This window comes from Aricia agestis, chromosome 12, assembly GCF_905147365.1.
Source record: "Aricia agestis chromosome 12, ilAriAges1.1, whole genome shotgun sequence".
NCBI lineage: Eukaryota > Metazoa > Arthropoda > Insecta > Lepidoptera > Lycaenidae > Aricia > Aricia agestis.
The window spans coordinates 4395305-4407547 of NC_056417.1; the positions used below are offsets into that span (position 1 = coordinate 4395305).

The window sequence follows — 12243 nt, forward strand, 5'->3', positions numbered from 1 at the left end:
AAATCACATAGTTGTACGTACGAGAAAATATAATATATAACTAGCTGTCCCGGCAAACGTTTCTTTACCATATTAAGTATTTCGCCCGTATTATTTTATTGAAATGACTAAATAAGTATGTCACCATGGCAACATCCATCGCTATCCCGTCGCACAAACAATGGTCGCCGTCAGTCTCGAGTTGTAATAATTTACTATTATTTATTCAACAAATGCACTTATCGATATAAAAAGTACCCAGTAGCTGATTCTCAGACCCACTGAATATGCCCACTGACTATACCACATATAAAATTTGGTTAAAATCAGTAAAGCCGTTTCGGAGGAGTACTCGGCCTGACATTGTGACACGAGAATTTTATATATGAGAAGATTAAGCAAGCATCTACTTTTTTAAAACCAAACCTATCTTAAATATTAAAAACTGTAAATTAATTTTTAACAAATTTTGTGATCAAACCTAGGCGTTGAGCTGCCTAGTCAATCCAGCTGTGACCAATATAAAGACTTTTATTCAGAGTAATAAATAATTTTATTTATAAATATTATAAACATTATTTTGGCGTGTGAACTACTGGAAGACACCAAGTTATAGATAGCTAACATATTGATGTATAGTACTGTGTAACAGTGACGTTGTTATAAGTGTGTCAAGCGTGCGTTGTATTTTGCACTATATAGTCGAACTGTTTATATAACTATACCTATATTTTAGAAATATTTGCACCTTAGACTATTCTATATCTGCAGGTCTAGTATAGCTTAACACGGTTTTCGGAGTTCATAATTCGAATGTACATTTGTTTATACATCAAGTTCAGTAAATAGTGTTTTAATACACGTGTAACGTATCGTGTTACCGATGTATTATAAAGTAACTTGTATTATTTTATGCGCAAGTAATTCATTTTGTAATGTGTTACAAATAAAATAATACATAATAAGTTTAAATATTACAAAAGTAACGCGTTACAATACAAATTCTGTTTTATTATATCACTTCTAATACGTATTTTGAGTGCAAAATAGAATTTATAAATTATAAATACTTCTTGTAACATTGTTATAAGTTGTTCCTATTTACTGAACTCAATGTTTATATTATAGTTTTTGTCAATTATAAACATACAAAAATGAACGTAGTTATTTTGTATGATTTATATCTAAGAATTGTCAATTACTTATTTTTGAAGTAAGATTTAAAATTGGCTTTTTTTCGTCATGTCGTAAATATTATTTAAGCTTGTACTATTTCGATATTATTATAATTGTCATTTATTTCTTAGAATTAAAATTTTCGTAAGTCAGAAAGTAAATTTTGTGTATAACAAATATTATACGCTACTACAACAGTAATAACATAATAACCAAAAATATTGTACGTAATTTACCTAGGTACCAAATGAATTTTCACTTATATAGTACCAAAAAACCTATTGCGAATTATTATCGAGACAAGACAGCGAATTTCAGTGTAGAAGATCTAAATTATTATAGTATGATATTATAATTTTACAACGTAATATTGTCATCAAGAATGTTTCTAATCCCATAAATTAGTTATTGAAAATTCATTATAGAGAACTATACAAGTGAAAATTTCGATCAATCGAAAACCGAAATAAAAATATAGATGTTAAGGGAATAATGAGCTTCGTTTAGACTTACTGGCTTGTATAGTGTGGTGTACAAAATTCCATACTCCATCGATTTCTTTCGATCTATATAGTCCGAAAAATTTTTGTTTAGCAGACTATTCAATATTCATTATCACTTTTTTACGAATAATAATGACGTAGTAGTACTTAATAAGGTACAGTTGAGAAATATTAATACGACCAATTACAGAAGTACATCACCTGATAGCTAAACTTAAATTTTTTGTGACTGTTTTATAGATTATTATACAGCTATAATTTCACCTATAAATACGCACATATTCAGGTGACAGGGTTACGAATCAAAAATTTTGTATTTGCCATAACGAAAATCGCTTTCGAAATTAGCATTTTATCAGTTACATAATATTACAGCTGTAACGTAAATTAATTTTATTAATACATCGAGTTTTAATAGTTTAAAGTAATATTACTCCTGTATTATTAAGTTTATTCAATATTAATGATGTTACGGACGAATAGTTTATTACAAATTATTATAGTTTACTGTCTAAATAACTCATATGGTTTTAAAATCTTAAAAACTCAGTAAGTATAATACTTTATTTCTTAGGTTCTTCAACTAAAAAACTATAATATTTTAAAGTTTTTTCTACCTACAAACTTAGTTACCTGTTTAGAGATCTTTATCTAATATTATCTTTATTAACCACTCTAGTTGCTACTATTAGCATTAAATATTCTACTTGAAACTTTTAAGAAACATTTTTTTTGTTTTGTGGTTACCTTGATAAAGGGTGTCTCAGCGCCGATTTTCAACTTTAAACACGAATTTCTCGACAACCTTCGGGGTTAGCTGGAGTGGAGTGGTAGCGTTCGATAGGTGACGAGTGCGGATTTTTTGATCGCCATGGCAGAGTGGTCTGGTGCGCACCGCGCGTACGCAGTAGAAGCGTACTTATGCAATGGATTTTCGTTGAGTGAAGCACGGCGTAAATTTTGTAGTCGCTATGAAATCCACCGTTTGAGTGATGCCTCGAGTACTCAATTAATTAAGTCGTGGGTAGAGAAGCTTAGAGCGACAGGATGTTTACTAAATCATTCAATTGGACCACGAAATAGACCTGTGCGATCGATTGAAAACATCAACCGCGTCGCCGCTGCGGTCGCGGAGCTTCCACGATGCTCACTTAGAAAACATGCTGCCTCTTTAAGCCTCCATCGTACAAGAATTCAAAGAATTTTGGCTTTAGATTTAAAATTTTATCCGTATAAAACACAAATTGTGCAAAATGAAACCTCCATGGACACACATAATGCGTCATTTCCGGGAAAAATCATAAGCCGATTTGGAGATATATTGTGTCCACCCAGATCTCCCGATTTAACGTCCGCTGACTTTTTTTATGGGGTTATCTCAAAGCAAGAGTTTTTTATACCCCTCTTACAAATTTGGAACAGCTGAAGACTAAAATAACGACAGAAGTGAGAGCTATACCAGCGGACATCCTTCGGCGCGTCTCGGCAAATTCACGTGTCCGATTTGAAGAGTGCATTCGCCGTGATGGAAGACACCTTGACGGTGTAATATTCCGTACATAAAATCCGCACTAATACACTTTAATTTACTACAGTAAAAATATTATAAATACAATTTGTTTTTTTTATACAAATTTTCAAAGTTGAAAATCGGCGCTGAGACACCCTTTATATTTTTCATGATAGCCTCATCTCTTAAGTGTATGAGAATACAAATCGATGCATTTTATTTTGTATTTTCTAAGTAAGAATTGTATGGAAATTCGATTTTCACACCTTCAAACATTCATTCCTGAGCCCTTTTAATCAAAGTATTTTCTTTATTTCTTCTTTATAGAATCGCCAATCAAAATGTATGGAATTGATATGACAAGAGTCAAATGTCGACTTCATAAAATTATCAAACGCTTACGTCAATTCCATATATTTTGGGTCGACGTTTCTATAAAGAAGTGATAAAGCGAACATCTTGGCAAGGGGCTCTGATCTCTTATTTTCAATACGGAGTTTTATGCATTTTGTAATAAGAGCTATTTACATTTTCAGATACTATTGAACAGAATACTTTTAATATTCATAAACGAAATACTTAACATTATTTTTAGAAACTATACCTAGATATATTAACTGCTTATATCGATTCTATCTCGGTTCACCAATATACAATTCCTAAATAGAGTTTTTCAATAAGTAACATTCATCAAATAACATAAAATCTTTGACAGCATTTATTTTGCCCAACAGTTTAGGTTTTAGGATAAAAACTATGCTTATTATTCTATTTAAATGTCTTACGAAAATACTTATTTAATCTTTTAAAAATATGAGTTTTAATAATTGAAATTGAAAATTTGTTTTTAAGACTGCTGTGTTTGTTTGGATGATTCTTAATCGTTTAGGCATGTGCTTCCAAGTGTCGCTTCTAGTGGTTTCGCTATTCGTTCCATAATTTGGCCTAAAAAATTCTAGATTAAAGCTGTATATAGTTTGATTAATTTCAGCAATAATATTAATATAGTCACCGTACCATTGATGTGCTATACCTAAGGACGACTCATAACAGTAAACGTAACAGAAATGCTTCAGTGTGTGCGATCCACGAATATAAGGCATCCATTACACGCTCATACAAGCGACAGTCAATTCCGTCAATCATGAATTATGTTTGACTGATGGTGATTGATGGATTGACGAATAGTATTAAACGGTCACTTAATTCTCTTCAGTTTTATGTCAGTCAAAGTCAAAATTTTCAAAAATTCTATTTTTTTCCTATTTTGTCAGATGTGACAACACTCACTCAAAATTCGTGACTGATAATAATATTATGGTTGCATGAAGCAAAAATCTAAATATCCAGATTTTCATCAATCCATTTCATGCAACCGTCTGTCACGCTCTTACCTACACGGTAGGTTATTCATCAGTTACAGCCATGACTGTGGTGAAACTGACAGCAAAACCTACTGTGTAATGGATGCCTTAAAACAAAACGCTGTAGCGCTCTTGTCAAGTACAAATTATTTTCAACGATTTCACAGGTTTCTTGGCAAACCTGTGGTATTAGTACCAATGTTACAACATTTTGTCGAATGTTCGTGGATGGTACTATTTATACTAAGCGTCAACTTTCAACAGAAAATTGTACAGATGAAGCTAGAGATCCATACGTATGGTACACCAATGCACAGTTTGAGTTGCACGTACCGAGTTGTTCATATATAATTGTAAGGTTTTATTAAGATTATTATAAATGACGTTCCTTTAACATTGAAATAGTCTTAAGTGTAGACTAGCTTAACATTTTTTTACTGATACGCCAGCAAGATTAGCGGAAAACGATTTTCCAATGCAGATTTACCGCACCCTTTTTTGGAAGTCGGTTAAAAATGTCTGCTTTGGAAGACCGAATAGTAATTGTTAGCATTTGCTGGATTCGAAGTGGGCTATACACTAAACTTTAAATTTTACTGTGTGACTAAAGTGCGGTCGCTGAGCACGCAGAGTTTAGTTCATTCTGTCTCTCTCTCTCACGAATGAATATTCTGTACCTCAAAGATGTAAATTAATAACTCTACTTTTGAAGTGTAAAATGAAAATAGATTTTGTGAACCATACCAAAAAGTAATAATTATGCATTTTGAAAGACTTTAAGTCCTTTGACTTGAGACATCTACACGAAAAGAAAAGTTTGGATAAATTAATGTTTAGGTACATAAATATTATATAAGTACCTACATCCAAAACTCTGTAAATAGAGGATCATACTTTTGCATGTCCTAAAAATTAAAAATATATCTGTGGAACAGAATTACATTCTCGTTCCTATTGTGATATCTTTGTACCAAGCACAGCAATGAGACAGACATTTTCTATGTGATCAGCGACCGCACTTTAGAAAGTTTTTTTGCTATCTTGTAAATCCTAAAATAGTCTAATTTCTAAACTTCACTTTCAAGATGTCAAATACTTTCTGGTCTCTGATATTCTTCTTCTATAACTGTGGCTTTCCAGAATAATATTTTGTTCAACAGGGAATACAAAACAAATCTTGTCGTTACGTCACAAAACTTGCATACCTCTACCTACTCAGTAAAACAAAACTAAGTATTTTTAAAATGAGAACATAATATTTTCTATAATCAGGCGGGGTATTTAAAATTCCCGGACTATATAATTCAAAAAGCTAGCCGCATGTTTATTGGTCAACGCTAGACGCAGCGCGAGTTGATTGGCCGTCACGCAGAGAAGCTGTCGAATCCGATTCCGAGTTAAATCATGCATTGTAAATCAGACTCTTGAAAATACTCTCCATCTCTTTCTACGGTGCGTCTCTTTCTATTATTCTGGAAAACCACAGTGCAGTCGTTGGCTCGATGTCTCCGAAGCGCTGTGAGCGCACAGTCCATTCAGAATCATTTTACTTCTGACAGGTCCTTTATGCCAACGGCATAAAGGTCACTTTACCACAAAGGTAAAATGACTGTGAACGGACTAAAGACTGTGATTTGATGTTGAGGATATAGATGGCGCGAGTGTCGTGATACATCTACCCACAATACCAAGCGATTAAATAAAAGAAAAATATAAAAGAACATGATTTTCTTGTAAGTATTTATGTCCAAAAATGATGTGGATACTTAACATTAAACTAATTGTTAGTTTAATGGCATATTGTTCATGAAAAATATTTTTACCTCCAAAAACAAGAAGGCCAAGATCCACTTCGGGTCGCTGAGCCGGCGGAGTTAGTTTTTTTTTTTTAATGTGGGTAGTTATAAAACAGCAAAGGTATTGTGCGTAGAGGTTATCACAAGTGGCCAAGTCCACGATTTGTGATTCGCTCAATAAGTTGTCATGTTGTTCAGTGACATATTTGTTGTAAATATTTATTTTGTACCCGTGATCATTTGTATTATTTATAGGCATTGGTGCATATCATGTGTATAGGGCAGATGATTAATCAAATAAATTAGAACAGTATATTGTTTGTTTGCTTACCCTGTACCTCCTAATTTTCCTCTTATTTGAATCATAAACTAGATGGACTGTACATTTTTCCGGGATAAAAAGTATCCTATATCCTTCCCGGGACTCCCCATACAATATTTCAGAAGAGCGCGTGAAGAAGTAACAGACAGACAGACACACTTTCGCATTACGGTACCTATGCGCTCCTGGTACTTCATAGCTTAAATGTCAATTTTGTGATGTCAATTTTAAGTTTAGGGAAATTAGCCCTAGAGATATTATTGATACCTTTAAATTGTTAAATATTAAAAATACTACTGATCTCTGTATGTCTACAAAAATTATTAAATCGATAATTGACATCATAGCTCCTCATCTGGCAATAATTTTCAATGACTGCATTAAGAGTGGTGTTTTTCCTGACTTAATGAAGCACAGTAAGGTCGTACCTTTATTTAAAGCGGGAATTAAATCATATCCGACTAATTACCGGCCTATCTCGATTTAACCGACTCTTAGTAAAATATTTGAAAAAATAATTTTACAGCAATTACTGTTACATTTTAATTTAAATAATTTATTACACAATAACCAATACGGTTTTACTAAGGGTCGATCCACAACGGATGCTGGTATAGGACTTCTTTGCAGTATTTTTGAGGCTTGGGAAGAGTCGCAGGATGCCTTAGGTGTATTTTGCGATCTCTCCAAAGCCTTCGATTGTGTTGAGCATGCTACATTGATCAGGAAATTGCGCCACTACGGAATTAAAGACTCTGCTATCAGCCTTTTGACTTCTTACTTCAAAAATAGGACTCAAAGGGTTGAAGTTAATAGTAAAAGATCCAATGGGACCAAAATAGAATTAGGTGTACCACAGGGATCCATTTTAGGACCATTTCTTTTTCTCATCTACATTAATGACTTACCTTATCTAGTTAAGGATAATGAGAGAGTACTTTTTACTGATGACACTTTACTTATTTTTAAAGTGAAGCGACGGCAGTCAAATTACGACGAGGTAAATAGTGCTCTCTCAAAAATAGTACATTGGTTTAATATTAATAACTTACTTTTAAACTCTAAGAAAACCAAACGTTTAAAATTTACTTTGCCCAATGTTAGGCAAGTTCAAACCAATTTACTATTAAATGATGAGAAAATTAATTTGGTGGACTCCACTATATTCTTAGGCATTACATTAGATAGTAAATTACAGTGGGGTCCTCATATTGCTAAACTCGCAGATAGACTCAGTTCTGCAGCATATGCAGTCAGAAAGATTAGGGAAATTTCTGACGAAGACACTGCACGATTAGTATACTTTAGATATTTTCACAGTAGAGTGTCATATGGTATCCTTTTATGGGGAAACGCTGCCGATATTAATACTATCTTTGTGCTGCAGAAGCGAGCTATACGTTCGATTTACAAAATGTCTACATTTGAATCTTAAACCAAAATAGAATTAGGTGTCCCTGTGGGACACCTAATTCTATTTTGGTTCCATTTGATCTCTTATTATTGATTTCAACCCTTTGAGTCCTATTTTTGAGGTAAGATATCAAAAGGTTGAGTGCTGAGTCCCTTATGCCATAGTGGTGTAATTTCCTAATCAATGTAGCATGCTCGACACAGTCGAAGGCCTTAGAGAGGTCACAGAAGACACCTAAGGCATCCTGCGATCCCTCCTAAGCTTCAAATATACTACATAGAAGACCTATACCAGCATCCGTTGTGGAACAACCCTTAGTAAAACCGTATTGATTTTCGTGTAATAAATTATTTAAATTAAAGTGTACCAATAGCTGTTTTAAAATTATTTTTTCAAATATTTTGCTAAGAGTCGGTAAAATCGATATAGGTCTGTAATTGTCGGATCAGACTTAGTTCCTGCTTTAAATAAAGGTATAACCTTGCTGTGCTTCATTAAGTCAGGAAAAACACCATTCTCTACACAGTTATTAAAAATCGTTGCTAGATGAGGAGCTATGATGTCAATTACTGATTTAATAATTTTTGTAGACAAGCTCCAAAGATCGGTGGTATTCTTAATGTTTAATAATTTAAAAGTATCAATAATGTCTTTGGCATCAATCTCTCTAAACTTAAAATTGACATTACATTCCTTTACATTATCTTTGAGTAGTTTTTCGGCAGCTGCAGATGAGGAGCTTAAGTTTTTCGTAGTTGAGACCGGAATGTCAGCAAAGAATTTTTCAAAGGCCGTCGCAACTTCTAGATCATTGGTAATTTCTTTATTTTCAAAATACAGTTGAAAATCCGAGGTACGACAGGTGACGTTTCCAGTCTCACCAGCTATTACCTTCCAAGTAGTTTTAATTTTATTTTTGGAATTTTTAATCTTTTTCTTCATGTACATAGCCTTAGCTTGGTATCCTTTTATGGGGAAACGCTGCCGACATCAATACAATTTTTGTGCTGCAGAAGCGAGCTATACGCTCAATTTATAAAATGTCAGCTTTTGAATCTCTGAGAGAAAAGTTTAAAGAAATTGGTATTCTAACTGTTGCTTCTCAATACATTTTGGATAATGTATTGTATGTTAGAAAGAATTTAACTAAATTTAAAACTAAAAGTGATAGTCACGGTAGAAACACTAGAAATAGGCACAAGCTGGAAATAGCAGTGATCAGACTTAGCAAAATAAGTAAATCTTTTAAAGGTCAATGTGTACGCCTTTACAATAAAATCCCAGAAAACGTTCAAAATCTATCAATTAATAAATTTAAAAAAGTTATTAAAGAACGTTTGTGTGCCAAAGCCTACTTACTATACGGTCAACGATTTCCTAAACGATAGCACATCTTGGGAGTAGAATGGCTGCTTGCAAGGCTGCTTCTACATTTATTATATGTGACTTACAATTGTGTATTCATATTGTATAGATTAAGTTATTTACATTGTAAATTTTATTTTTTTAAAAGACAAATTTTCCACTTTTTTACTAAAAAGTGGCCCCGTGCGAGTTTCTTACGCCGGTTCTTCTCGCCGCGTTAGTTCCCGAACCGGTGGTAGGCAACATGTAGTTCAACATTCTGAAAATATTTGATTCAAATTTATTCAGAAATAAAACAATTTTTATTTTATTTATTTATTTATTTAAAACAAATGGGCTGCCCCCACTGACCTCTATTAATACACTGGACAGGTGTTAGCTATCAATAAAATGTTCCTGTTTGAAAGTCGCCATATTGGCGCTGATTGCTATGTGAAAGCAGTAGTGAGTGTACTTGGAACTACTATTTTGCAAATGGCGGTTGTAATTTTCTATGTAATTAGTATACAGTACGCTCACCGGGGCGCTTCAAATCGGCACAAAAAATAGCTGTCATTTTGTACGGCATTAGCCTGTCCAGTGTATTATAGAGGTCAGTGGCTGCCTCTATTAATTTGTCAATTTACAAGAATTCTCTTAGAATTAGTGGGTAGGTCGAAAAAATTGAACGCAAACACCTCTTCATACGTCATGCGCTTCTGGTACATCATAGTTTAAAACAAATGGGCTACCCCTATTAATTTTTCATTTCATAAGAAATGAAACAAAATATTGGGGGTGGACAATAAAAATCTTAGAATGAGTGGGTTGGTCGAAAAAATTAAGTAGGTATTTGCTAACTTTTAACCATAATAATTTGCAATAAAACAATAAATTGTATAACGTTTTATATTTTCCAACTCCATATTATGTTAAATATCTATTATTATTTACATTTAAAATCTTATAGACAAAAACAGAAACACGACACCATATTTATACACATTTCATATACCTTTCAATCATACGAAATTCAAGTTATCATAACTACTACATACAAAAATATTAGATAAGTAATATTGACTTATTGATCTACGGCTCGCATTATACAGAATGTAACAAAACTAAGTAATAATACTTTAGGTTGTGTATGTTTCTCTTATTATAGAGTTCACTATGAAAGTAGCAGCGCTGAGAGAGTACATTTTTTAAAACTTTTGTATGGGAAAATTCATGACGCTCGGGCGCTTCTCCACACAAATGACAAGAAAATGCCTTTTCAGCGCTGCTACTTTCACAGCAAACTGCGGGACACATACACACCCTAAAGTATTATCACTTAGTTTTGTTACACCCTGTAGTTTGACTATGTAAGAGAAAGTATGCCAGGTATCTGATATAATAATAGCTCTTTTCCGTATTGATGAAAGAGTTGGCATGATATTTTGACGTATTGATGAAAGAGTTGGTATGATATTTTGACGTATTGACGAAATAGTTGGCATGATATTTTGACAAACGATTAAACGAGTGTGCCTTAGTAATTCTATGAGGCTTTTTGTTAGTTCAAAGTAAAATTTGAAGATATTTTGGACGTATTTGAACTACATCTACTGGAGAGAGAATGCAATATTAATTAGAATAATATTATAAAGACTATCGTGTAGTATTTATAAAATCTATACACGTAGGTTAAAATACAATGGACATTTGTTTAAGTTTCACTCAAAATATTAATATCTATAAGAATTAGATTTATACAAAATTTTATATTAAATATATTATTATTATAGCCTGACCAGAAAAGTAAAAAACTTTATGATCTTTTCATTTGATTTGGCAATTACTATTCAATTTTTTTTAATGAAATAAGGGGGCAAACGAGCAAACGGGCCACCTGTTTCCGTCGCCCATGGACACTCGCAGCATCAGAAGAGCTGTAAGTGCGTTGCCGGCCTTTTAAGAGGGAATAGGGTAATAGGGGAGGGTAGGAAAGGGAAGGGAAGGGAATAGGAGAGGATAGGGAAAGGAATAGGGTAGGGGATTGGGCCTCCGGTAAACTCACTCACTCGGCGAAATACAGCGCAAGCGCTGTTTCACGCCGGCTTTCTGTGAGAACGTGGTATTTCTCCGGTCGAGCCGGCCCATTCGTGCCGAAGCATGGCTCTCCCACGTATAAATCAATAGAGTTCCATTTTTATCGTAACCCGGGGGGTTTTATACTTTTCTCGTCATGCCATGTTAAATTGTCTACTTAATACTGTCCCACAATTATACATACAAAATAAATATAACTTGGCTAGAGGTCTACACTATAATTATTTTCTCAGCTCATAATAGGATAATATTATATTACTATTGCAACGTTTTCACGATGAAGGCAGCACCAGCATAAACAGTAAAGATACAGTAAAGAATCCTATGCAAATCCCACATATTGCGTCACAATATTGACAGAAACGTTGTCAAACGTCGAACAAAACTTTTTGTTTAAGGTAGCCTTTCGAAGCGAGCGCCAGTAACGCCGGGACTGTGAAAAATGTATGGTTTGAGGTCGAGCGCAATGACGCTAACGCGGCAACTGTGACGTCATTTTTACAGTCGCGGCGTCACTGGCGCTCGCTTCGAAAGGCTACCTTAAACAAAAAGTTTTGTTCGACGTTTGACAACGTTACTGTCAATATTCTGACGTGGGCAATGTGTAGGATTTGCATAGGATTATTTACTGCATGTGATGGTATACTCCACTCGGGCTAACTTGTTGTCAATCGCGGTTTATATGGAAAATAACAAGAATTTGACAGGGAGTCAACGACCGCTAGCGACAAATTAGCC

General features: G+C 33.8%; 1 long non-coding RNA gene across 1 annotated transcript; it reads left to right on the top strand.

Annotated features, from left to right (window-relative positions):
* Window positions 1-4598: 4598 nt before the first annotated feature.
* Window positions 4599-6638, top strand: LOC121732290. Its single transcript, XR_006036347.1, has 2 exons — window positions 4599-6061; window positions 6159-6638. It is a non-coding gene; the product is annotated as an uncharacterized LOC121732290 (long non-coding RNA).
* Window positions 6639-12243: the final 5605 nt, after the last annotated feature.